This window comes from Nerophis ophidion, linkage group LG11, assembly GCF_033978795.1.
Source record: "Nerophis ophidion isolate RoL-2023_Sa linkage group LG11, RoL_Noph_v1.0, whole genome shotgun sequence".
NCBI classification, from domain to species: domain Eukaryota; kingdom Metazoa; phylum Chordata; class Actinopteri; order Syngnathiformes; family Syngnathidae; genus Nerophis; species Nerophis ophidion.
The window spans coordinates 55,380,853-55,407,116 of NC_084621.1; the positions used below are offsets into that span (position 1 = coordinate 55,380,853).

Below are 26,264 nucleotides of genomic sequence, written 5' to 3' on the forward strand. Positions count from 1 at the left end.
CTTTTAATAGGAACCCAAACAAGTTGTGCATTAAATATTGAACAAGCAAGGCTTTTATAACTTTAGTGACATGCAAAATACAGTTTCAGATAATAATAATAATGAAAAAAATATCAATGGCCCATCAAATAAAATTTAAATTTAAATTTTCCCAGAAGAGTTAGTGCTGCAAGGGATTCTGGGAAGTTGTTTTGTTGTGTTACGGTGCGGATGTTCACCCGAAATGTGTTTGCCATTCTTGTTTGGTGTGGGTTCACAGTGTGGCGCATATTTGTAACAGTGCTAAAGTTGTTTATACGGCCACCATTAGTGTGACCTGTATAGCTGTTGACCAAGTATGCATTGCATTCACTTGTGCATGTGTGTGTGTGTGTGTAAAAACCACAAATATTATGTGACACGCTGTTAGTATGGAGGAAAAGCGGACGTGACGACAGGTTGTAGAGAACGCTAAAGGCAGTGCCTTAAATGCACGCCCCCAATATAGTTGTCCAGGTGGAAATCGGTAGAAATTCGGGAGAATGGTTGCCCCGGGAGATTTTCGGGAGGGGCACTGAACTTCGGGAGTCTACCGGGAAAATTAGGAGGGTTGGCAAGTATGAGTATTAGAGGTGAATGCGGAGTCACAGCGGCACCGACGCTGTACAACACTGGCGGACCAGCTCTAATGCTAAACTGATATTGCCTCAAGGGCCAAATTAAATTACACGGCGGGCCAGAGTTTGACACCCATGCACTAACCCCTCTTCCACCGTGCTGCTATTCATTTCAGTGTGCACAGGCATGAATACAACGAAAATCACATTTTGTTTCCTATTTTTTGGCTCTTGCTTGTACTTTCAACAGCATTTTTTTCTATTATGTGAGCTTTCACACTGACAAACTAGCGTCCTTGAATCTTTAATAGCAAATGGTAAGAACCAAAGGAGGCTTTATTCTCATTACTGAGAAATAATATTCATACAGTAGTCTTTGAACGCCTGCCTAATAAAGTTGGTAAAACTCAGTGAAGGGACAAAAAAGGAATGTCAATCAGTAGATGTGAACTACTGTAGATGTATACGCCAACATCTTTGCACCTGCAACCGCGGCGTGCCAAGCAGAGGGAGATGCACATCACAGCAAAGCCACATCACATGACTTGATACTGGATTAGTGTGTATGCCCGTGCACGCACGGACATGTGTGTCTGATGTGGTTTCCCCTTGTAATTACAGCCTTTTTAGAAGGCAGTGCACCTGGTTTTGAATGCGCCTCTATGGCAGCAACACAGACACCATCTATCATCCTCAGACATCACATCTAATGCCGCTAATATCCTCAAAGAAAGAAAGAGAGAGAGGGGGACGGAGGAAGAAAAGCTCACAGGGCAACAGGAAAAAGAGCAAACAGACAGATGGGAAAGATGCCAAACACACATAGAAGCGTAGTGCAGGTACAAGAGAATGACATTGGCTATAAAAGGGGCATTGAAGAACAATCTGACCCAAAGAAGGCCGGCTTAAAGATTCAAAAACACAACAATGAGTCTGGTACAAAAAGAGACTTAACTGGTCGTCACAGAATGAATATGTTTTACAAGTGGTGGAAAAGGAATTAAAGAATTGTTCTTGTGTAGAAAACAGCCCTTTGTCACCGATTCTGTTCATAACTTTTATGGACAGGATTTCTAGGTGCAGTCACGGCGTTTGGTGGCTGCGGGATTTGGTCTCTGCTTTTTGCAGATGATATGGTCCTGATGGCTTCATCTGGCCGGGATCTTCAGCTCTAACTGGATCGGTTTGCAGCTGAGTGTGAAGCGACTGGGATGAGAATCGGCACCTTTAAGTCCGAGTCCATGGTTCTTGCCCAGAAAAGGGTGGAGTGCCATCTTCGGGTTGGGGAAGAGATCTTGCCCCATGTGGAAGAGTTCAAGTACCTCTGAGTCTTGTTCACGAATGAGGGAAGAGTGGATCGTGAGATCGACAGGCGTCTCCAGTAATGCGGATGTTGTACCGATCCGTTGTGTTGAAGAAGGAGCGGAGCCGGAATGCAAAGCTCTCAATTTACCGGTCGATCTACGTTTCCCATCCTCACCTATGGTCATGAGCTTTGGGTTATGACCGAAAGGACAAGATCACGGGTACAAGCGGCCGAAATGTGTTTCTTCCGTCTGGTGGTGGGGCTCTCCCTTAGAGATAGGGTGAGAAGCTCTGCCATCCGGAAGGAGCTCAAAGTAAAGCCACTGTTCCTCCACACTGAGAGGAGCCAGATGAGGTGGTTCGGGCATCTGTTCAGGATTCCACCCGAACGCCTCCCTGAGGAGGTGTTTTTTGCACGTCCGACTGGTAAGAGGCCACGGGGAAGACCCAGGACCCATTGGGAAGACCATGTCTCCCGACTGGCCTGGGAACACCCTAGGATCCCCCGGGAGAAGCTGGACGAGGTGGCTGGGGAGAGGGAAGTCTGGGCTTCCCTGCTTAGGCTGCCGCCCCAGCGACCTAACCTCGGATAAGTGGAAGAAATGGATGGATGGATAGGTAACAGTCATGAACATTTTACAGTTCTTTATACCATGTCCATCTCTAACAATTTCTGTCTTTGTAAGGTTTTTAGGGACTATAATGCACAGATGAATACATTGGTAATAGTATACAATGTTTATTATTGAACGTACAGTTTGTAGTGGTGTAGACCTGTACTACATCATACAAAATGGTGCTTCTAGTATGGTGAAGTATACAACAATAAAATAATAAACAATTTTGAATGTATGATGGAGCTTTTGCATTGGATCCCATTCACCTATGATGATTTATTTTTACTGACACATAAATGTTGTTTCAATGTTGGATACATTCATCATTACTAAATACCATTCAATCTTTAAAATTGTTTTATTTATATCGGAATGTACACTAACCCACACTGCTCTACTACTTTTTCACACATGTATAAAGTCAAAACACCTGTTATTTATTTTTCATTTCTTTATCTATCCATCCATCCATCATCTTCCGCTTATCCGAGGTCGGGTCGCGGGGGCAGCAGCCTAAGCAGGGAAGCCCAGACTTCCCTATCTCCAGCCACTTCGTCTAGCTCTTCCCGGGGGATCCCGAGGCGTTCCCAGGCCAGCCGGGAGACATAGTCTTTCCAACGTGTCCTGGGTCTTCCCCGTGGCCTCCTACCAGCTGGACGTGCCCTAAACACATCCCTAGGGAGGCGTTCGGGTGGCATCCTGACCAGATGCCCGAACCACCTCATCTGGCTCCTCTCGATGTGGAGGAGCAGCGGCTTTACGTTGAGCTCCTCCCGGATGGCATAGCTTCTCACCCTATCTCTAAGGGAGAGCCCCGCCACCCGGCGGAGGAAACTCATTTCGGCCGCTTGTACCCGTGATCTTATCCTTTCGGTCATGACCCAAAGCTCATGACCATAGGTGAGGATGGGAACGTAGATCGACCGGTAAATTGAGAGCTTTGCCTTCCGGCTCAGCTCCTTCTTCACCACAACGGATCGATACAACGTCCGCATTACTGAAGACGCCGCACCGATCCGCCTGTCGATCTCACGATCCACTCTTCCCCCACTCTTTATCTATTTGCACTATTTTTATATATTTTTAATTATTTATATTACTCAGTTTTTTTATTGCCTGTCTGCACTAAGGAAGGAGCTGATTTTAATCTCACTGTACATGTGTACAGTGACAATAAAAGGCATTATATTTTACAATGTTGGATACTTGGGTCAAACAATGCCAATGTGTCAAATGATTGGGTTCACCTACTATATTTGTAGTATTCTTCTAACAGTGGACCATTTGACGGACATACTCAAGTGGCCAATCTTGTAAATGCTATCAGGCTGCCTCCTCCCCGAGGCCATTCCTTCTTGTTTCATGCTGATTGTCATGACCTGCCATGACAGGTCCTAGTGTTTTGTGTTTAGTTAGTGTTTTTCCATTTCTTGTGCACTTCCTTACCTCAACACAAACAGTGTGGAGTGCTGATTGACACGTCTGCCTCCGTTTGGGGATTAGGGAACGCACCTGTTGCCTGTAACCATCTGAGAGCTTTATATGCCAGTGCTGCATCTCAGCCGGGGCTAAATCGTTGTTGTGTGCACACCTTAGTGTTTTGCTGTGTTGGTGTTTGCATACTGTTGCTATCTTTTGCATCCTTGCCTGTTTTTGTTGCTGCTAAGATAATTAAATCATAATCTTTACCTGCAAGTCATTTCCTGTCTCTGCATCCTGGGCTCACGCCGACTGCTGACATGCAAGTTTTTGACATTGATGTGTATAAAATAAACTCTTTCGTGTTAATTTATCAACAACATTGTACACTGGACTGTTTTGTCAACAGTCCGCTAAACCCTGACGTTAATATTTGGCTTTAAGGAACAAAAGAGAGAAGGTAGGATAAACAGTGGCGGGCCGTGCGTTTCTCACCTAGGCCTTCAGTGGTGCCCTAATTAGTCCGACTTCAGCTCTCAAAATACCGTAATTTATGTCACCACATGGACACGGCTGGAGATACTATACAGAAACACTCTTGCATTCTATGTTATGATTACAGAGGGGAGATGACGGTAAAGACACCAGGAGGCGGTATAGCTCTATGAATTTTATATATATATCATTATATATATATAATAATCAAACAATAATAATAATAATAATAATAACTTCGGAAATGGAGTGTTAACTAATATCCAGAAGGGGTGTATGGTGGAAGACTATGTGTGTGAATAATTAGCTGTTGAGTCTTACCAAATGTTGAAACGAGGAGAAGGAACAAGGCAGGAAGGCAGTCCGTGGGGCAGGCAGAAGATCCAGGGCGAGAGAGAGTGTCAGCGTCCGTGTCCAGGTGAGGGTCAAGGATCGAGTAAGGCAGTCCAAAAACCACGGGGGGAACAAAGGGAGATTACAAAGGGGGAGACTCAGGAAGGCACTGCTGGAGAACAACAAGGACGTCAGAACATGGAGGGAAAAACACAGGGACAGAGAGCATAAGGCATACAGTATCCAAAGAGGTAAACAAAGTGTTACGATCCGTTACTCGGATCTTCACATATTGTTTATTGTTCCATTGTCTCATTCTCCATCTGACCAGCTTACTTCCTGTTTAGTCAGTCACCTTGGTTACACATTGATTTCAGCTGCTCCTCGTTTTCTACACACACCTGGTTCTCCTTGATTACTCCCTATATAAGCCTTCCTCTTTTCTTTGTTCAGTCTGGGTTCATAATTTGCCTTTGAGCAACAGTATCGACTGACTTCACGTACGTATATTCTCGCTAGCTTTTCATGCTAAGCCTTTGTTTTATTCCAGCTCTCACGCTGATGAATTGTTTTTCCTTTTTGTGTGCCTTCGTGCCAGTCTTAGTTGGTCTGTTTTCTATTCCTAGCTTTTATGCTAGCGCCCTTGGTTTATTTTGTATGTTAGCTCCAATATTTTTGTCGGTAGCCTGCTTTTGTTAAGTTTAATAAATCATTTAAACTTACCATTGCTGTGTTCTTGTCGACGCATCCACGGAGGGACAAACCTGGCATTACTATGCCAATCAATCATTACACTAAGTTCCCACCTGAATCCTTGGGTTCACCGGTCCTTTATACAGCTCCGTCTCATCAGGACCAGGTGGGCTGATTGCTGATCGCCCACAGCTTTGCTGGCATGTTGGCAAGACGCGGGCATGACGCAGCCGTGGGCGCGTACCAAGGCGCAGCAAGCACAGCGCAAAGATTAGGGCGTAATGGAATGTGCCCTGGCCGTGACACTCTATTGGGCATTTAACAGAGTACAAAACGGTCTATTTTTTGGCGCATTTAACATTCAATAAACTCGCATCAGCAATTAAAACATATCGTATGTGGTACTGTCAAAATTAAAAAAAAAATGTATAAAACAAATGAAACATGAAAAAAATAAAGAAATAAAATATTTTAACTCACAATATGTAGCAGCCTTCCGACGCCGTATAAGCCAGTGGTACTGTCGTAGTCGTTTGATTGGTGTGAAAGTGGTGGGCAAACAATTTCACCACTGATGTGCCAAAATGTGATTGCCTGCCAAAAATTAATTTCCTATGCGGGAGTGCGCACCGTTCGGTAAACCTGCATTGCTTGGCTTCGTCTATTAGGCCGTCAGGGCCTTGCTGGCCCTAACCGCACACCACCGAAGATAAAGTATTACTTTCATCTAATTGAGGCATGCACACAATAAGACCGACATGCAACATGCAGTGATAAAAACGCAACTAAATGTGTTTTTTTTTGTGGCACACAAAGGGTATTCAATGTTGTGACAGGTAAATCGATACGGTTCATGAAATTTATCTTCGACCATGTCTGGGGAAAAAAAAATACTTGTGATGTTGGTCTTCAAGATATGGATTGGAATCTTTATCTATGAATGTTCTCATTCATCCAGGTCATTGTAATCGCAGGGCCTTCAATCGATCGCAACTGGACTGTGTGGTTTGTCTTGGAAGACGTTTCGCCTCTCATTCAAGTAGGTTTCATCAGTTCATGCTCGTAGACTTAGATCGGTCAGATGTAGTCTAGCGGTTGGTGCCAAAACCCCCAAATATTTATACTCCAAAACTAGGAAGGTGTTATTTGCTGTAGGCTAAAGGATAGGATAGGTCTTTATTGTCATTGCACATGTACAACGAAACTTTGTTTTCAGCACAAACCTGTTCAAGATTAGACAAACAAACAGTGTACAGGGTTACAGAACAAGAACGCTGATGGGTCGCCATAAGGCGCCCCGCAAAAGATGGGGAAAAGAAAAACGCTGAGGAAGGATTAGTAAAAAAAAATACAATCCAGACTGGGCTCCTCAGGGGGCCCAGTCTGGAGTGGGAAAAAACCTCCACAGCAAAGCACATATACATATTACAACATACATCTTGAGATATCTAGCAACAGAGGGAAGGTAGTTCAAGGTGATGGTGATAGGCCGCACCTCTCAGGCGCTGACCATTCATTCATCACCCCTATGGGATTTGCGTCGAGGGCGTTGGGTTGGGGGGGTGTATGTGTGGCGTATATTTTTGTGGATGTGCGTGTGTGTGTGTGTGTGTGTGTGTGTGTGCGTGTGTGTGTGTGTGTGTGTGTCTCTGTTCCGCGGCCTTGATGTATTGCAGCAGTCGCTAGTCCAAAGTTTACAACAACAGGTGTGTGTCTATGAAAGACAAAAAGGGAGTTTGTTGTGTCTTCACTGCGCTGTCCTTTAGGAGAGTCTCGAAGCCAGGGAAACAATCCAAGTTAGAAGGATTTTTATGCGGGTGAAAATAAAATTTGCTTTTCACTCTAGATTGTCTATGACTGGTCCTCAAAACTGCGGGGTAGACAGACCGATGTAATCCACAGTTCTTCCCGCATCCTCCAATCATTTGTGGCAGCTTTGGGGTACTTTGAAGATTTGGAAGAACTTCCAATTTGTCGACAAACCAGAGCAACGCTTACTCCAATCAGCTGATGTCCATTTATCATAAGTTCAAATAGGTGGATATCTTCACGTCCTCGACTGAAAGGGTCACCAGGCACACGGCACTCCTTGTTCTCTGTCGTGTGTCCAGCAACAACCGCTTCGTCACGACAGCAGGTTCCCCCAAACCCAAAATCTTGTCAATTTTGATGAGGCCAGTTAAGTAGTTCCAATGTTTAGATTCGGAGAGCAGTGCAAAAAGAGGCAACAAGAAAGTTAAGACAAGACAAAACAAAGTGTTCAACCTGGATGAGTGCCAGAAAGAAATAGAAATACATTTCAGAGACTTTTAGGAATGGTTGAAAGGACATTGTTGTATGTGGAAGACAGGCGGTGTCACGGACCGCCTCCTCTGCTCAGGGATGGTTTTCAACCTTGACATAGATGGCTTCATTTACTCCTCTTTCGTACCATCCGTCATCGTTATCCAGAATCTGTACATTGTTGTTCTCAAAAGAGTGCTGTTTCTCCCTGAGGTGCAGGTAGACAGCTGAGTCTTGGCCTGAAGAATTTACCCATGTATGCTGTGCCATCCATCGGCTGAGTGGTTGTTTTTCTTTCCCCTACACATGAATCAGTGAATTCATCATTACACTGGATAGCATACACCAGATTGTTTTTGTGGGTGTGGGTTGTCCGGGCTTTAATATAAACATTTGGGATTTTGGCACCGGCCGCTAGACTAGATCTGACCAATCTAAGTCTATGAGCACGAATTGATGAAGACTACTCAGATGAGAGGTGAAACGTTTTCCAAGACAAGCCAAACAGTCCATTTACCATCAGTTGAAGGCCCTGAGATTTAAAACTCTACATAAGTAAACATTGATTGATTGATTAATGTTATTGGAGAGGTTGGGGTGTTGGGGGTTTCATTTGCAATCTAAACGGAACGCCACCACACACAAATCGTTTGAAGACAAACTCAGAAAGTGAGTTATAACAATGACTGCAGATGAACAGGGAAGCACGGTGGCAGAGGGGTTAGTGCATCTGTCTCACGAAGGTCCTGAGTAGTCCTGGGTTCAATTTCGGGCTCGGGATCTTTCTGTGTGGAGTTTGCATGTCCTTCCCGTGACTGCGTGGGTTCCCTCCGGGTACTGCGGCTTCCTCCCACCTCCAAAGACATGCACCTGGGGATTAGTTGATTGGCAACACTAAATTGGCCCTAATGTGTGAATGTGAGTGTTGCCCCTGCGATGAGGGTGTACACCGCCTTCCGCCCAATTGTAGTTGAGATAGGCACCAGCGCCCCCCGCTACCCCAAAGGGAATAAGCGGTAGAATATGGATAGATGGATGGATGATCTAAACAACATGGAAGTGTGTTACGTGGAGATTAAGATCATCATAGATCTCACCTAATGGTGATTTAAATGTGACTTAAAGGAGAACATTATCACAATTTCAAAAGCGTTAAAAACAATAAAAATCAGTTCCCAGTGGCTTGTTGTATTTGTTGAAGTTTTTTTCAAAATTTTACCGGTCCCGGAATATCCCTAAAAAAAGCTTTAAAGTGCTTGATTTTCGCTATTTGCGATGCGACTATCCATTTCCCTGCGACGTCATACAGTGCTGCCAATGTAAACAAACAATGGCGAATAGCACAGCAAGATATAGCGACATTAGCTCGGATTCAGACTCGGATTTCAGCGGTTTAAGCGATTCAACAGATTACGCATATATTGAAACGGATGGTTGGAGTATGAAAGTATTGAAGAAGAAACTGAAGCTATTGAGCGAACAGCTATTGACGCTATTCATAGCCATAGCATGGACGAATAGCTGCGATAGCATCGCCGGTAAAATGTGCGGACCAAACGATCAGGACTTTCGCATCTCGTGACACTGGAGCAACTTAAATCCTTCGATTGGTAAGTGTTTTTTCGCAATAAATGTGGGTGGAAGGAAATGTAATATAGTTGCAAATGCATCTGCAGGTTATCCATACATCTCTGTACCATGTCTGCTTTAGCACCGCCGGTAAATAATATGTTAGCATCGATTAGCGTAGCATGTTAGCATCGATTAGCTGGCAGTCAACACCAACAAAACTCACCTTTGTGATTTTGTTGACTTTATCGTTGCAATGCATCTGCAGGTTATCCATACATCTCTGTGCCATGTCTGTCATCGCCGGTAAAATGTGGAGACACTCCAGCACATTCAATGGGGGTCTGGCGGCAGACACTTTCGCATCTTCGGGCCAGTGGTGCAACTTGAATCCCTCCCTGTTAGTGTTGTTACACCTTCCGGCAACACACCGACGAGGCATGATGTCTCCAAGGTTCCAAAAAATAGTCGAAAAAACGGAAAATAACAGAGCTGAGACCCAATGTTTGCAATGTGTTGAAAATTAAAATGGCGGCTGTATTACCTCGGAGACATCACGTTCTGACGTCATCGCAAGAAAAAAGCGCTAAACAGAAAGGCGTTTAATTCGCCAAAATTCACCCATTTAGAGTTCGGAAATCAGTTAAAAAAATATACGGTCTTTTTTCTGCACCATCAAGGTATATATTGACGCTTACATAGGTCTGGTGATAATGTTCCCCATTTAAGTATTACCCACCGTCCCACCGTCCTCTTTTCCGTTGTGAAATATAGTTGTAAATGATTCATCCACTCACTACCTTTATGCAAGTAGGTTCAGTACAGTACACGTCAAACATACACACAAATAGACATTAGAACGTAGGCAGCAGGAGCAGCATTTAAGACTCACAAACTATTTCCTGCAGCTTGAGTTTGGTCTGGAAACCTGCCTGTCGCTGTATACAACTCCCTCCCCTACTCAAGTAGAACCCACCCTTCCACCCCTCTTCTCTCGCTACACCGACCCTTCTTCGACTTCTCCTGCCATCAACCCCACTATCCTGTCTTCCACGGGTAAAACAGTGTTGTCTTGACTGTTGTGCCCTCTGAGCACAACAATCTCTCACCCTCTCACAGGTGCTTTATTTATAAATGAGGAAAACTCTCAACAGCAGCGGCGGGGCGATCAGGGGTGATCCGGCAGGTCAAAGAATGCATCAACACCACATTGCCTGGAGCACATTTGACAAGGCCTTGGCACTGTATCTCATTGCTGTCATGTACTAAATACTGCGTGGAACCGCATTTACATTCAACTCATTCAACACTTTTTAGCACAGACTGAGACATACTATAAATATACTGTGGGCTACGTACATGAAATGCTTGCAAGTAATCATAAAGTAAATACAAAATCCTTTATCCTGATTAGATAGGTAATTATCATTGTGTTGGTGGTTGCACTTCAAATGAGGACAGATGTGTCATGATGGTATGATGTTGTTTGTATCATTTCAGTCCTGGTGCTCCAATGTTGATTCTACATCCTGTTGAATACCTTGTTTTGCTGCGCCTTTACTTTCTGTTCTGTTTCCTGCAAGCACACCTGTTTTCCATTTGTTCACCCTAGTCCAGTGGTTCTCAACCTTTTTTCAGCGATGTACCCCCTGTGAACATTTTTTCAATTCATGTACCCCCTAATCAGAGCAAAACATTTTTGGTTGAAAAAAAGAGATAAAGGAGTAAAATACAGCACTATGTCATCGGCTTCTGATTTATTAAATTTTATAACAGTGCAAAATATTGCTCATTTGTAGTGGTCTTTCTTGAATTATTTTGAAAAAAAGATATACAAATAACAAAAAACTTGTTGAAAAATAAACAAGTGATTCAATTATAAATAAAGATTTCTACACATAGAAGTAATCATCAACTTAAAGTGTCCTCTTTGGGGATTGTAATAGAGATCCATCTGGATTCATTAACTTAATTCTAAACTTTTCTTAACATGTCCACAAAATTCCAGCTGTCAACACTGAATATTGCATTTCTTTTCACAGTTTATGTACTTCTATTCATATTTTGTTGAAATATTATTCAATCAATATATTTATAAAGCATTTTTGAATTGTTGCTATTTTTAGTATATTTGAAAAGTAAATCTCACGTATCCATTGGCATACCTTCAACTACCCCCAGGGGTACGCGTACCCCTATTTGAGAACCACTGACCTAGTCTGTTACATTTCACCTGTTGCTCTTTGCCAGTACTGGATCATTGTGCTTTGTACCTTAACGTGTTTGTCTTTTGTGCACTTCCATGTTGCACAGATCTTGATTGGAATTGGGGGTTAAATCGCCAAAATGATTCCCGAGCGTGGCCACCCCTGCTGCTCACTGCTCAGCTCACCTCCCAGGGGGTGAAACAAGGGAATGGGTTAAATGCAGAGAGTAATTTCACCCCACCTAGTGTGTGTGTGACTATCAGTGGTACTTTAAGTTTAACTTTAACTTTGTTTACAAACAAACTTTGTTTTTCCTAATTAAACTGACATCTTTTTAAGGGACGTCGGATATCGGCTGACCCGTCAGCGTTCCTGTTCTGTTTTCCTGCTCCTGAATGATATTGTGCTGCAAATCTAAATTTCCCCTCGGGGACTTATAAAGTAAAGCAGGGGTGCCCACACTTTTTCTGCAGGCGAGCTAATTTTCAATTGACCTAATCAAGGGGCTCTACCTTATTCATATATATCCATCCATTTTCTAACGCTTATTCCCTATGGGGCCGCGGGGGGCTACAATCGGGCGGAAGGTGGGGTTCACCCTGGACAAACGCCACCTCATCATATATATCATTTGTATTTATTTATTTATGAAATAGCGTTTTTGTTAACAAGTTAAATGTGTTTAATGATAATACAAGCATGTGTAACACATATAGATGTATTTCTTTCATGAAGACAAGAGTAGAAGTTGGTGTATTACCTGATTCTGATGACTTGCATTGATTGGAACCAGACAGTAGTGATTGTAACGCCCACATTTTTGAATGGGGGAGAAAAAAAGTCCTCCTTTCTGTACAATACCACATGAAAGTGGTTGGTTTTTGGCATCTTATTTATCCAGCTTCTATACACTTTACAAGAAAAACATTGCTGGAAAATTCCGTAGCTTGCTTGATTGACATTGACGGCACCTGAAGGTCTTGTGAGATGACTCTGGCTGCTGCGAGATCATTATTAAGAAAAAATGACCGAGAGGAAGACGAGAAACACTTTTTATTTCAACAGACTCTCGCGTCATACCTTCCGTCAAAACTCTAAAGGCAGACTGCACATTTCCTATCTTCACAAAATAAGAGTCTCGAAAAGCTTTTCGAGACTCTTATTTTGTTAGCGCAGGCAGCATGAAGCAGGGTTTTTATTGTGAGGATAGGAAATGTGCAGTCGGCCTTTAGAGTTTTGACGGAAGGTACGGCGCGAGAGTCTGTTGAAATAAAAAGTGTTTCTCTCCTTCCTCTCGGTCAAATTTTCTTAATAATGATCTTGAAGGAGCCAGCGTCATCTCAGAAGACCCTCCTCGGGTGCCGTGAATGTCAATCAAGTGACGTCTTGGTGAAGATTAATGATCGCTAATTTTTAGGTCTATTTTTTTTAAAAGCCTGGTGGACCGGTAGCTCGCGATCGACATAATGGGCACCCCTGAAGTAAAGGAATGACAAATGAAACTTACCTGCACATCGCCGTCCTCGCTCTGCGTCCTGGGGTCAAGGACAAGCGAACCTAACACGATGTTATGATCTCTAATTAAGTGAAACCTACAAACTCAAACAATCCAGACTTTTCAAACCCAAATGAAAATTACCCGTGATAAAAACATTTGCATGGCTGATGTCATGCAAAACATCAAAAAATCAATCAGGCTTTCGATTCTGTTTTTTTTTTTTTTTTGGGTGACGACACCACGGAAGGATACTAGTGACGGCAAAGAGGAAAAGTGCAATGATAATCATACAACAGCAAATAGAAATGGGTCTGGCTAATCAATAAATTATAAACAATGCAATTAGATGTTTGCTTAATAAAATAAAATGCTGTACATTTTGTGTTGTTTTTTTTTTTAAAGGTGACTATAGTATTACTCTAGTTTAGATATACAGTATTTTACAGTTTGAGGAATTAGACTATTTTATGCTGCCCTTTTTTTTCGACAGCTGTTACATATACTGTAATATTGTACATGGTAATTGGGATCTGTTATATATAGTACATAATATATAAAAATAAAATGTATATATGTAATACTGTATATATAATATGTAAATATTACCAGTGTTAATTTTGACAGCAAAATTTGATTTAGATTTGTCATAGTCTTTTGACTAAAATGTAATTTAGTTTTAGTCATAATTTAGTTATTTAAATTGTTTTAGTTTTAGTCTAGTTTTAGTTGACGAAATATCATAAGATTATAGTCGACGAAAACTACAGTAGATTTAGTCGACTAAAGGGTAATATGTAAACTTTCCCTTCAATTTCTGAAAGTCAAAGCAAAACAGCGGACAAATCACCGATACAAGTCGTATTTTGATGAAAATCATTTCTCCAATTTAGTATTTCACGAGTAAGCCGTGTAATAAACGCGATAACGTCCAGTGAGTTGTATGTTGAGGAAAATGCTAACCTGTGTCTGGATTTCGGGGTGATTCGACTGTAAATGTCGCTTCAAGTTTGTTGTGTTTTTCCCCATAATCCTCGCGCTGCATTTCTTACACTGCGTCTTGTTATCTTTGACGTCAAATATAAAATTACCTCATATGTCCTCTCTCATCTTCCTCCCCGGCGTTGACATGTTGTCTTCTGCAGCGCATTCCCGGGTTAGTCTAAAACGCAAACTACGTTTACGTAACTTCCTTACCACGGCGCTCTGATTGGTTCTCTTCCCAACTCCTCCCGCCTCTTCCTAACGAAATGAGTTCCGATTGGATCTCGTCTCTGGCAGACATTTTCGTCTCGTTTTTATCCGTTGACGAATATGTCAATACACCTCGTCATCGTCTTAGTCCACGTAAATTATTTTTTATTTAGTTATTGTCTCGTTTTAATCAGAAAAAAAAGGTTGTTGACAATAACTATGACGAAAATTTTTCTTCAACAAAATTAACACTGAATATTACATGTATGTTTTATTCTATATTGCTACTATGGTACATTTTAGTCTACTTTATATCTGCATTTTCCTTTCCATTCTTTGCAACTGAGCTACTGTCTGGAACCGTTTCCCTTGTGGATCAATAAAGTTTGTCTAAATCTAAAAAGTCAACCTGTGTGATTAAACTAATCGTCGTGGTTCATATCTATTCGGAGAAGTTCCTTATTTAACTACTGTACATAAATACAGACAACTATTCGACATTTGAATTACAACAGACCAAAACTTATCTCGTCTGCCTCTGTGCAGATCTTTTCTTGTAGGGGGAAAGATAAGATGACAGCTTTTGATTGATAACCACAGAGTAACATCTTAATTCATCACTTAATACAGACATTTCTGGGGCATAGCTGTCACGAGCCAAGGCAGATTGTAAAAGCTGCAGTATACTTTTAATATCTGAAAGTGTAATTTAGGGGGGATTTCAGTAAAGACACACATTATTTACAGTTAAACAAACATGATGAGTTGATAGCTTCCATAAACAAAGGTAAACAACAGCCAGATGTTAACAATAGTGTTAGTGGAATACATTCCAAGGTTAAAATGTTTTTTGTACGTGAGGTAATTGTATTTAATATTGATCATTCATCATTCTATTAACTGTATGAAGTGGTAGGTTAGAGGCATAGTACTTTATATCCTTTTTTGCTGTGGCATGTGTTTGTTTATTTATAGTGTTTGTGTGTCTCATAACAAAACAGGAATAACAGAAAATGTACACTGAAGGTGGCTGAAGAACATTCTGTGATTTAACCGTTTGTGAGAACGGGCTCGTTGTATTTCTGATGTCATTGATTTAAAGGCCTACTGAAATGAGATTTTCTTATTCAAACGGGGATAGCAGGTCCATTCAATGTGTCATACTTGATCATTTCGCGATATTGCCATATTTTTGCTCAAAGGATTTAGTAGAGAACATTGACGATAAAGTTTGCACCTTTTGGTGCTGATAAAAACGCCTTTCCTTTACCGGAAGTCGCAGACGATGATGTCACAAGGGTGAGGGCTCCTCACGTCCTCACATTGTTTATAATGAGAGTCTCCCGCAGCAAGAGCCATTCGGACCGAGAAAACGACAATTTACCCATTAATTTGAGCGAGGATGAAAGATTTGTGCATGATGATAGGTTGATTGGCAACACTAAATTGGCCCTAGTGTGTGAATGTGAGTGTGAATGTTGTCTGTCTATCTGTGTTGGCCCTGCGATGAGGTAGCGACTTGTCCAGGGTGTACCCTGCCTTCCGCCCGATTGTAGCTGAGATAGGCGCCAGCGCCCCCCGCGACCCCGAAAGGGAATAAGCGGTAGAAAATGGATGGATGGATGGATATTGAAAGCGAAGGACTAGAAAAAAAATAAAATTAAAAAAATAAAGTTAAAAACAAAGGCGATTGCATTGGGACGGTTCCAGATGTTTTTAGACACATTTACTAGGATAATTCTGGGAAATCCCTTATCTTTCTATTGTGTTGCTAGTGTTTTAGTGAGATTAAATAGTACCTGATAGTCTGAGGGGTGTGTCCACGGGTGTCTTGAGGCCAGTGTCTGAGGGAAGTCACGGCAGATACAAGGACGGCGCAAACTCCCCAGATCTCCGGTAAGAGGCGACATTTTAACACAATTTTCTCACCGAAACCTGCCGGTTGACAAGTGGTCGGGAGCCATGTTCGCTTGACCGCTCTGATCCATAGTAAAGCTTCACCTCCGGGAATTTTAAACAAGGAATCACCGTGTGTTTGTGTGGCTAAAGGCTAAAGCTTCCCAACTCCATTTTTCTACTTTGACTTCTCCATTATTAATTGAACAACTTGCAAAAGATTCAGCAACACAGATGTCTAGGATACTGTTTAATTGAGAGATGAAAAGAGACGACTTTTAGCCGCAAATGGTGCTGCGCTAATATTTCCTGACAGTCCGTGACGTCACGCGTACGCGTCATCATTCCACGACAATTTCAAGAAGAAACTCCGCGGGAAAATTAAAATTGCAATTTAGTAAACTAAAAAGGGCGTAGTGGCATGTGTTGCAATGTTAATATTTCATCGTTGATATATAAACTATCAGACTGCGTGGTGGGTAGTAGTGGGTTTCAGTAGGCCTTTAAGTCATATTCACATAGCAATAATCAATGTCTGCCTCAGTCTTTACCACATACTGATGAACAAAACAAGTTTCAGGTGTTTGTGAAGTGAATTATATTTATATAGCGCTTTTCTCAAGTGACTCAAAGCGCTTTACATAGTGACACTCAATATCTAAGTTACATTTAAACCAGTGTGGGTGGCACTGGCAGCAGGTGGGTGAAGTGTCTTGCCAAGGGACACAACAGCAGTAACTAGGATGGCACAAGCGGGAATCAAACCTGCAACCCTCAAGTTGCTGGCACGCCCACTCTACCAACCGAGCTATGCCGCTCCTATGTTTGGCGTGTCATTTTGATGTATTATCCGGGCCCCTCGTCATGTTAATTATGTCATGATATTTCTATTAGCCGCAAATGAACGGCAATAACCTGAATTTAGCCAATTAATGTGCTATCTCCAATTCCCCACAGGTAAAAAATTGTATGACGCTTGCTTATTCTGTTTTTAAACAGGTTGTACACATCTTTAGAGAGAGGGTGCGACCATCTGTTTGCTGAGGTCCCTAGGGTAAGCAGACATGATGTACACAGTCATAACCTTTTCATAGCATTTTTTTAATCACTGCTTTGCATCTTTGAGAGTTATTGCAAATCAGTGAAAAATATGTGCGCAGAGCATACTATGTCTGCATCACTGAGAAAGAAAAAATTACACAACCCACCTGAATTGTACACATCTGGATCAACCTGACACACAGTTGGGTGGAAATATAATGTATTGGTAAAACAGGGTGTGGACGCGGTAGTTTTAGGATATCCTCAGTTGTCAGAGTCAAGCAATGGACAAACGTCAGGTGTTGAAAACACACGTGTTTTTATGTTATTGTAGCATCAGGTTTCATATGTCACAGGTAAGTCATTATTGGTCATGTTTTTGGAATTGCATCATTCGGATTTTAGGTGTATTCTCGTAGTATGCGGTAGGGATGTTACGATCAGGGTATTATGCTGCCGAATCTGATATACCGATCATCAATGACTCAGAGTGAGGTCAGCCAATACTAAGCACATGTATTGACTGTGAATTTTTTAAATATATTTGAATGAATTGATTTACTTGGACACTGACTTAAAGGCCTACTGAAACCCACTACTACCCACCACGCAGTCTGATAGTTTATATATCAATGATGAAATGTTAACACGTGCCAATACGGCCTTTTTAGTTTACTAAATTGCAATTTTAAATTTCCCGGGAGTTTCTTTTGTAAAACGTCGCGTAATGATGACATGTACGCTTGACGTCACGGACTGTTAGGAAATATGAGCGCTGCACACACACACAGCTAAAAGTTGTCTACTTTAACGGCATAATTACACAGTATTTTGTAGATCTGTGTTGCTGAATCTTTTGCAATTTGTTCAATCAATATTGGAGAAGTCAAAGTAGAAAGATGGAGTTGGGAAGCTTTAGCCTTTAGCCACACAAACACACGGTGATCCCTTGTTTAAAATTCCCGGAGGTGGAACTTTACTATGGATCAGAGCGGTCAAGCGAACATGGATCCCGAATGTCAACTAGCAGGTTTCGGTGAGAAAATTGTGGTAAAAAGTCGCTTTTTACCGGATATCAGCTGAGCTTGTGCCGTCCATAAAGCTGCCGTTGACTTCCCTGAGACACTGGCGTCAAGACACCTGTGGACACAAACCTCCGTCTATCACAGGGGTAGAGAACCTATGGCTCTTGAGCCAGATGTGGCTCTTTTGATGACTGCATCTGGCTCTCAGATAAATCTTAGCTGACATTGCTTAACACGATAATTCAGGTGGTAATCACGATGTTAAAAATAACGTTCAAAATATAAAACATTCTCATGCATTTTAATCCATCCAGCTGTTTTCTACCGCACCTGTTCAAGAAAAAACAATGTTATTATAAAGAATTAGAGACTTATTATACTCTAAAAATGTTGGTTTTACTTAAAAAATGCACGCATTTAGTTGTATTCAGTGTTAAAAAATATGATATGGCTCTCACGGAAATACATTTTGAAGTATTTGGCTTTCATGGCTCTCTCAGCCAAAAAGGTTCCCGACCCCTGGTCTATCAGGAACTGTTAAACTCACTAAAACACTAGCAACACAATAGAAAGATAAGGGATTTCCAAGAATTATCCTCGTAAATGTGTCTAAAAACATCTTAATCTGTCCCAATGCAATCGCATTTTTTTTTCTTTTTTTTCTAGTCTGTCGCTATCAATATCCTCAAACACGAATCTTTCATCCTCGCTCAAATGATTGGGGAAATTGTCGTTTTCTCGGTCCAAATAGCTCTTTTTGTTGGAGGCTGCCATTAAAAACAATGTGAGGACGTGAGGAGCCATCAACGGGTGACGTCATCGTCTGCGACTTCTGGTAAAGGCAGGGCTTTTCTGTTAGCGACCAAAAGTTGCGAATTTTATCGTGGATGTTCTCTACTAAATCCTTTCAGCAAAAATATGGCAATATCGCGAAATGATCAAGTATGACACATAGAATGGACCTGCTATCCCCGTTTAAATAAGAAAATCTCATTTCAGTAGGCCTTTAAACAAGTTGAAAAACTTATTCGGGTGTTACCATTTAGTGGTCAATTTTATGGAATATCTACTGAACTGTGCAATCTACCTAATAAAAGTTTCAATCAATCAATTTATGGTGCGTGCTATTGACGGCTTAACAATATCAATGCCATATTTAAACCAGTTCTTTGTGATCTTGTATTGCATACAATTGTTTGAGCAAAACAAAGTGTGTGCACAATAAATAAACAAAAACAAAATCTACTAAAAATAATTGTGAAAATAAACATTACGATCTATTCACTCTTGTATTAATCATATACAGTAGTGTTGATTTAACACCAGCATTTTTTGGATCGATCACTTGGACTCCCGGCCGTTAACAGCAACAGACGTAAACAGTTGCTGTAATATTATCTCTTATTAATCTAATTCTTAATTTCTTGTTAGTAACTGATTACGTTATGCTGCAAAGCACTTCCATTGGGTCTACTTACACTTCAAATGGTAAATGGTAAGTATAGTTTATACCAAAATGGATACATGGATGATGAAGCAGAGGATTGTGAGAATGTCATGTGGTCAGATGAAACCAAAATAGAACTTTTTGGTATAAACTCAACTCGTCGTGTTTGGACGAAGAAGAATACTGAGTTGCATCCCAAGAACACCACACCTACTGTGAAGCATGGGTGTGGAAACATCATGCTTTGGGGCTGTTCTTCTGCTAAGGGGACAGGACGATTGATCCGTGTTAAGGAGAGAATGAATGGGGCCATGTATCGTGAGATTTTGAGCCAAAACCTCCTTCCATCAGAGAGAGCTTTGAAAGGTTGACCAAATACTTATTTCCCACCATAATTTACAAATAAATTATTTGAAATTCCTACAATGTGAATTCCTGGATATTTTTTTTTCACATTCTGTCTCTCACAGTTGAAGTGTACCTATGATGAAAATTACAGACCTCTGTCATCGTTTTAAGTGGGAGAACTTGCACAATCGGTGGCTGACTAAATACTTTTTTGCCCCACTGTATGTGTCTATCAAAAGACAATTATTTGTGGTTTTGACTTTTGTTTTATAGTCTTTTCACTTTTTTTTTTATTTCAATGCAGCAAATGGCCCATTGGCTGCACTTTGGATACCCCTGGTTCACGTACTTCAATCGAAAGGCAAAGTGTTACTAAATGATGGAAGAGGTTCTGCATGCTTGGTCTTCTGAGCAGTATTCGTAGGCCCGATTCCAGTTGCATGCTTGTGGATAAACTCTGCACGCTTCCGCGCCTCATCTTTTTCCATACCCGCTTTAACACTGCCCGAGTTTAAAGAGATGTCATGCAGGCCCAGCGCTACGCTCCCGCGGCAAATAAGTCACATCTAATGCCCGCTAGTATTTGGTTGCCGCGTAAAAGAAATATACGAAAACATTCTTGCCCCTTACTAGGGACGGTGTGGCGCAGTGGGAGAGTGGCCGTGCGCAACCCGAGGGTCCCTGGTTCAAATCCCACCTAGTACCACCTCGTCACGTCCGTTGTGTCCTGAGCAAGACACTTCACCCTTGCTCCTGATGGGTGCTGGTTGGCGCCTTGCATGGCAGCTCCCTCCATCAGTGTGTGAATGTGTGTGTGAATGGGTGAATGTGGAAGTAGTGTCAAAGCGCTTTGAGTACCTTGAAGGTAGAAAAGCGCTATACAAGTACAACCCATTTATCATTTATTTACTAATGCATGTGTACCGTGTGGTAATTCGCTTTGCCTCTGTACCGAACTGAAAGCCACATACCGAGAAATCTGTACCTTCTGCTGCAGCTGATCTGTTAGCGAAACTTAATAATCTATAAATGACAAATACACTGTCAATTTTGTGCTGATACATTATGTTAGCCGTATGTCAGTAAATCTAGACGTGTAGTGCCATAAGTACATATATTGAAAAAGCAGGTGGAGTTTCCTCTGAAAGTTTTTTGTTCAACCAAGTTTAATCTGAGACTGTTTTGTCTGATTGCATATAGAATAATTTCATAGACTACCATGAATTGATTAACGTGGACCCCGATTTAAACAAGTTGAAAAACTTATTCGGGTGTTACCATTTAGTGGTCAATTGTACGGAATATGTACTGTACTGTGCAATCTACTAATAAAAGTATCAATCAATCAATCAATCAAAAACTTGAAATATGTTTTCCCGAAGCCATTTTGGTCAAAGGCCAATGGTACAATTCAATAAACTTGTTTTTATTGATTTTTTATTTATCTTATGGCTTTTGAGCTGATGTCTAATACTACAATTACAGTTCCTGAGATTTGCTGCATTTTTATCTGATATCTGACTAATGTCCTAAATATACACTATGTGTTAGGATGGCCAGATGAGAATGCACCATTATGTGGTTTTACATACTGTATGTGCATCGAGCGTTTACAGCAAGGGTGTCGAACTCATTTCAGATCGGGGGCCACATGGAGAAAAATCTACTCCCAAGTGTGCCGGACTGGTAGAATCACGGCACCATAACTTTAAAATTAAGACATCTTCAGATTGTCTTCCTTGTTTAAAAATAGAACAAGCACATTCTGAAAATGTACAAATCATAAAGTTGTTGTTTTTTCATACACTTAATTAAAGTTAATTAAATTAAAGTACCAATGATTGTCATACACACATTAAGTGTGGCGAAATTTTTCTCTGCATTTGACCCATCACCCTTGTTCAACCCCTGGGAGGTGAGGGGAGCAGTGGGCAGCAGCGGTAGCCGCGCCCAGAAATATTTTTGGGTGATTTAACCCCCAATTCCAACCCTTGATGCTGAGTGCCAAGCAGGGAGGTAATGGGTCCCATTTTTATAGTCTTTGGTATGACTCGGCCGGGGTTTGAACTCATAACTTACTGATCTCAGGGCGGACAGTCTAACCCAGTGGTTCTTAACCAGGGTTCGATTGCACCCTAGGGGTTCGGTGAGTCGACCTCAGGGGTTCGGCGGAGGCCAAAACACACCCGACTCTTCGTGTGAATACAAAATTCTCCCTGTTGGCATATTACGGATACGGCGACAGCTGACTGATTTGCAGGTGTTTTTGATTGATTGATTGACACTTTTATTAGTAGATTGCACAGTTCAGTACATATTCCGTACAATTGACCACTAAATGATAACACCCGAATAAGTTTTTCAACTTGTTTAAGTCGGGGTCCACGTTAATCAACCCATGGTACAAATATATACTATCAACATAATACAGTCATCACACAAGTTAATCATCATAGTATATACATTGATTTATTTACATTATTTACAATCCAGGGGGTGGGATAAGGAGCTTTGGTTGATATCAGAACTTCAGTCATCAACAATTGCATCAACAGAGAAATGTGGACATTGAAACAGTGTAGGTCTTATTTAGTAGGATATGTACAGCCAGCAGAGAACATAGTGAGTTCAGATAGCATAAGAACAAGTATATACATTAGAAGTACATTTGAGTTGTTTATAATCCGGGGAGATGGGATGTGAATGGAGGAGGGTATTAGTAAAGTGTTGAAGTTGCCTGGAGGTGTTGTTTTAGAGCGGTTTTGAAGGAATATAGAGATACACTTACTTTTATACCTGTTGGGAGTGCATTCCACATGTAATTTGTTGTGAGTTTATGCACTGTCTTGGTTTTGTTGTTTGAACAAGGTGATGTTCATGCACGGTTCATTTTGTGCTCTAGTAAAAAAAACATGGAAACACTTTAGTATGGGGAACATATTCACCATTAATTTGTTGCTTATTAACATGCAAATTAGTAACATATTGGCTCTTAACTAGTCATTAAGTACTAATTAATGCCTTATTCGGCATGGCCTTATTATACCCTAACCCTGACCCGAACCCTAACCAAATAACTCTAAATTAAGTGTTTGTTACTTAGAATATGTTCCCCTATACCAGGGGTGTCAAACTCAAATACAGAGTGGGCCAAAATTTTAACGGAACAAAGCCGCGGGCCAAGGTTGAACAAAATAACCTTTTAATAGGAACCGAAAAAAAATTTGCATTAAATATTGAGTATATTATAGTTGGCTTATATAACTTTGGTGACATGCAAAATCCAGTTTCAAATAATAATAATAATAATGAAAAAAATGTCAATGGCCTGTCATAAAAACATTTTTTTATTTGCAATTTTCTGAGGTAAATATCACATTTTTTCCACAGGCTAATAATACATTTGAAAATAAAATAACAATAATGAATGAACCAAACATTCAAGCCTTGAAGTAGCAAGAGAAAATGCATGAATAAAACGTTAATTATTGGTCAGTTTGCTGGAAGTTTCCCGGAAGAGTTAGAGCTGCAAGGGGTTCTGGGTACTTGTTCTGTTGTGTTACGGTGCGGATGTTCACCCGAAATGTGTTTGTCATTCTTGTTTGGTGTGGGTTCACAATGTGGCGCATACTTGTAACAGTGCTAAAGTTGTTTATACGGCCACCCTCAGTGTGACCTGTATGGCTGTTGACCAAGTATGCGTTGCATTCTTGTGTGTGTGTGTGTGTGTGTGTGTATGTGTGTGTGTGTGTGTGTGTGTGTGCGTGCGTGCCTGCGTGTGTGTAAAATCCACAAATATTATGTGACACGCTGTTAGTATGGAGGAAAAGCGGACGTGACGACAGGTTGTAGAGGGGCACTGAACTTCGGGAGTCTACCGGGAAAATTAGGAGGGTTGGCAAGTATGAGTATTAGCGGTGAATGCGGTGTTACAGCGGCACCGACGCTGTATCACACCGGCGGACCAGCTCTAATGCTAAATTGATATTGCCTCAAGGGCCAAATTAAATTACACGGCGGGCCAGATTTGGCCCGCGGGCCAGAGTTTGACACCCATGCCCTATACTAAAGTGTTACCAAAAACATACAACTGTGTTTTGAATTTGAAAAAAAAACGTTTTATTTTTCACTAAAGAAGGGTTCGGCAAATGCGCATATGAAAGTGCTGGGGTTCGGTACCTCCAACAAGGTTAAGAACCACTGGTCTAACCACTACATGTTGCGGTTGATAGTATTCTATCTTTATTTGTTTTTGTTTATACTTTCTGAATAAATTATGTGATAATGTTCAACAGTCAACTAACTCATTGGTGTAAATTTTCAATCAAGGTAAAAAAATAGCATCAAAATCAAATTACAGGATGTTATTTATCCAGTTTGCTAATTTTCTTCGACTGTTGCACTAACATCATGTGGTTTATTTTATTTTACATATGTAGCATCATCTACAAAGATACAAAGAATTGCTATTGCGACATCTAGTGGACACATTCAGAACAGCTGTTTCTTTCATTTAAAAATTTCGTCTAATTTTTGTACTTAGCAAACTCATCCCGCGGGCCAGATAAAACCTCTCCAGGCCTGATCCGGCCCATAGACCGTACGTTTGACACCCCCTGGTTTACAGGCTTAATGATGGTGATGGACATGGAAAATATCTATATTATTATACTAATTATCACTTCCTTTTCCTTAACTTATTTCTCCATTAAGACATTTTTGGTTAAACCTAATTTGTTCACTTGCCAGTTAAAGTGGGTTGAGGTTGCATTGCTTTCAAACCTAAACTAAACCTTGGCCAATTTAGGTTGGACAATCTGATTAGTTGAAATGGTCTGGACCTGTACTTTTTAAGTGTAAACACCTGAAACCAAGTGTAAAAACTAACTACAAATTAACTCAAAAGGACCATGCTAATATCAATTTTTTTAAGTAGTGTGACCGTACATTGGGGCTGTACTAAAAGCTGTGGTATTGCGCAACTACCATGCAATGGCTGGATCTATATGTATGACTCACAAGACCTTTTGCCACTATTAAGCCGGCGCTGAAATGTAATGTAGAGCATAACAAATACTTGTATATCCTTGGGAAAACCAACCTGGTGGTTCATTATGGAATGCATTATGGAAAGAGGCGTGAAGATGCTGAGAGGAAAAAGAAAGAAACAGAACGGCAAGTTGAGGATGAGGGTCTGGTCCCTTAGGCTGTGTGTGCGCACATTCAGTATCCGTGTGTGTGTGTGTACTCAGCATACTCTCACAGCTCAATAACGATAAATAAGTCAACCTCCCCTCTCCTCCCTTCAACCCTTCTCTATGCTCTTGTCACATCCCCCTCATATAGCCCCTTACTCCCCTCCCAGTGGTAATGAAGCAACAGTAGGTACAAGCTTTCATCTATATTCATTCTGCTGAGGTGGGCCACCCCCGGTAAGACCCCTTCTACCTCTGAGACACACAATACAAAAATACTCATACATTACCTTCTGTATGCCCTCTATCAGCCTTAAAGTTCCCCAATTATATCTTACTGTAAGACTGACATTCATTGCTTGTATAAAATAAATTGGAATTAAATTAATGAATTCAGTTCGTATGATTTATAAAATTTGATCCATCATATATATATATATATATATATATATATATATATATATATATATATATATATATATATATATAAACAGTGGGGCAAAAAAGTATTTAGTCAGCCACCGATTGTGCAAGTTCTCCCACTTAAAATGATGACAGAGGTCTGTAATTTTCATCATAGGTACACTTCAACTGTGAGAGACAGAATGTGAAAAAAATCCAGGAATTCACATTGTAGGAATTTTAAAGAATTTATTTGTATATTATGGTGGAAAATAAGTATTCGGTCAACCTTTCAAAGCTCTCACTGATGGAAGGAGGTTTTGGCTCAAAATCTCACGATACATGGGCCATTTATTCTTTCCTTAACACGGATCAATCGTCCTGTCCCCTTAGCAGAAAAACAGCCCCAAAGCATGATGCTTCCACCACCATGCTTCACAGTAGGTGTGGTGTTCTTGGGATGCAACTCAGTGTTCTTCTTCCTCCAAACATGACAACTTGAATTTATACCAAAAAGTTCTATTTTGGTTTCATCTGACCACATGACATTCTCACAATCCTCTGCTGTATCATCCATGTATCCATTTTGGTATAAACTCAACTCGTCGTGTTTGGAGGAAGAAGAATACTGAGTTGCATCCCAAGAACACCATACCTACTGTGAAGCATGGGGGTGGAAACATCATGCTTTGGGGCTGTTTTTC

At 41.0% G+C, this 26,264-nt stretch overlaps 1 protein-coding gene and 1 long non-coding RNA gene across 3 annotated transcripts in view; one reads left to right on the forward strand and one right to left on the reverse strand.

Annotated features, from left to right (window-relative positions):
- The window catches only part of LOC133562270 (cholecystokinin-like), a 292,686-nt gene that overhangs the window by 3,247 nt on the left and 263,175 nt on the right, over positions 1-26,264 (forward strand). The gene's annotated exons all lie outside the window — the stretch shown is intronic.
- LOC133562271 (uncharacterized) overlaps positions 4,690-26,264 on the reverse strand; it is a 33,106-nt gene continuing 11,531 nt past the window's right edge. The window contains exon 3 of the long non-coding RNA XR_009808871.1: positions 4,690-4,934. This is a non-coding gene — a long non-coding RNA (uncharacterized LOC133562271). The remainder of the gene's footprint in view (positions 4,935-26,264) is intronic.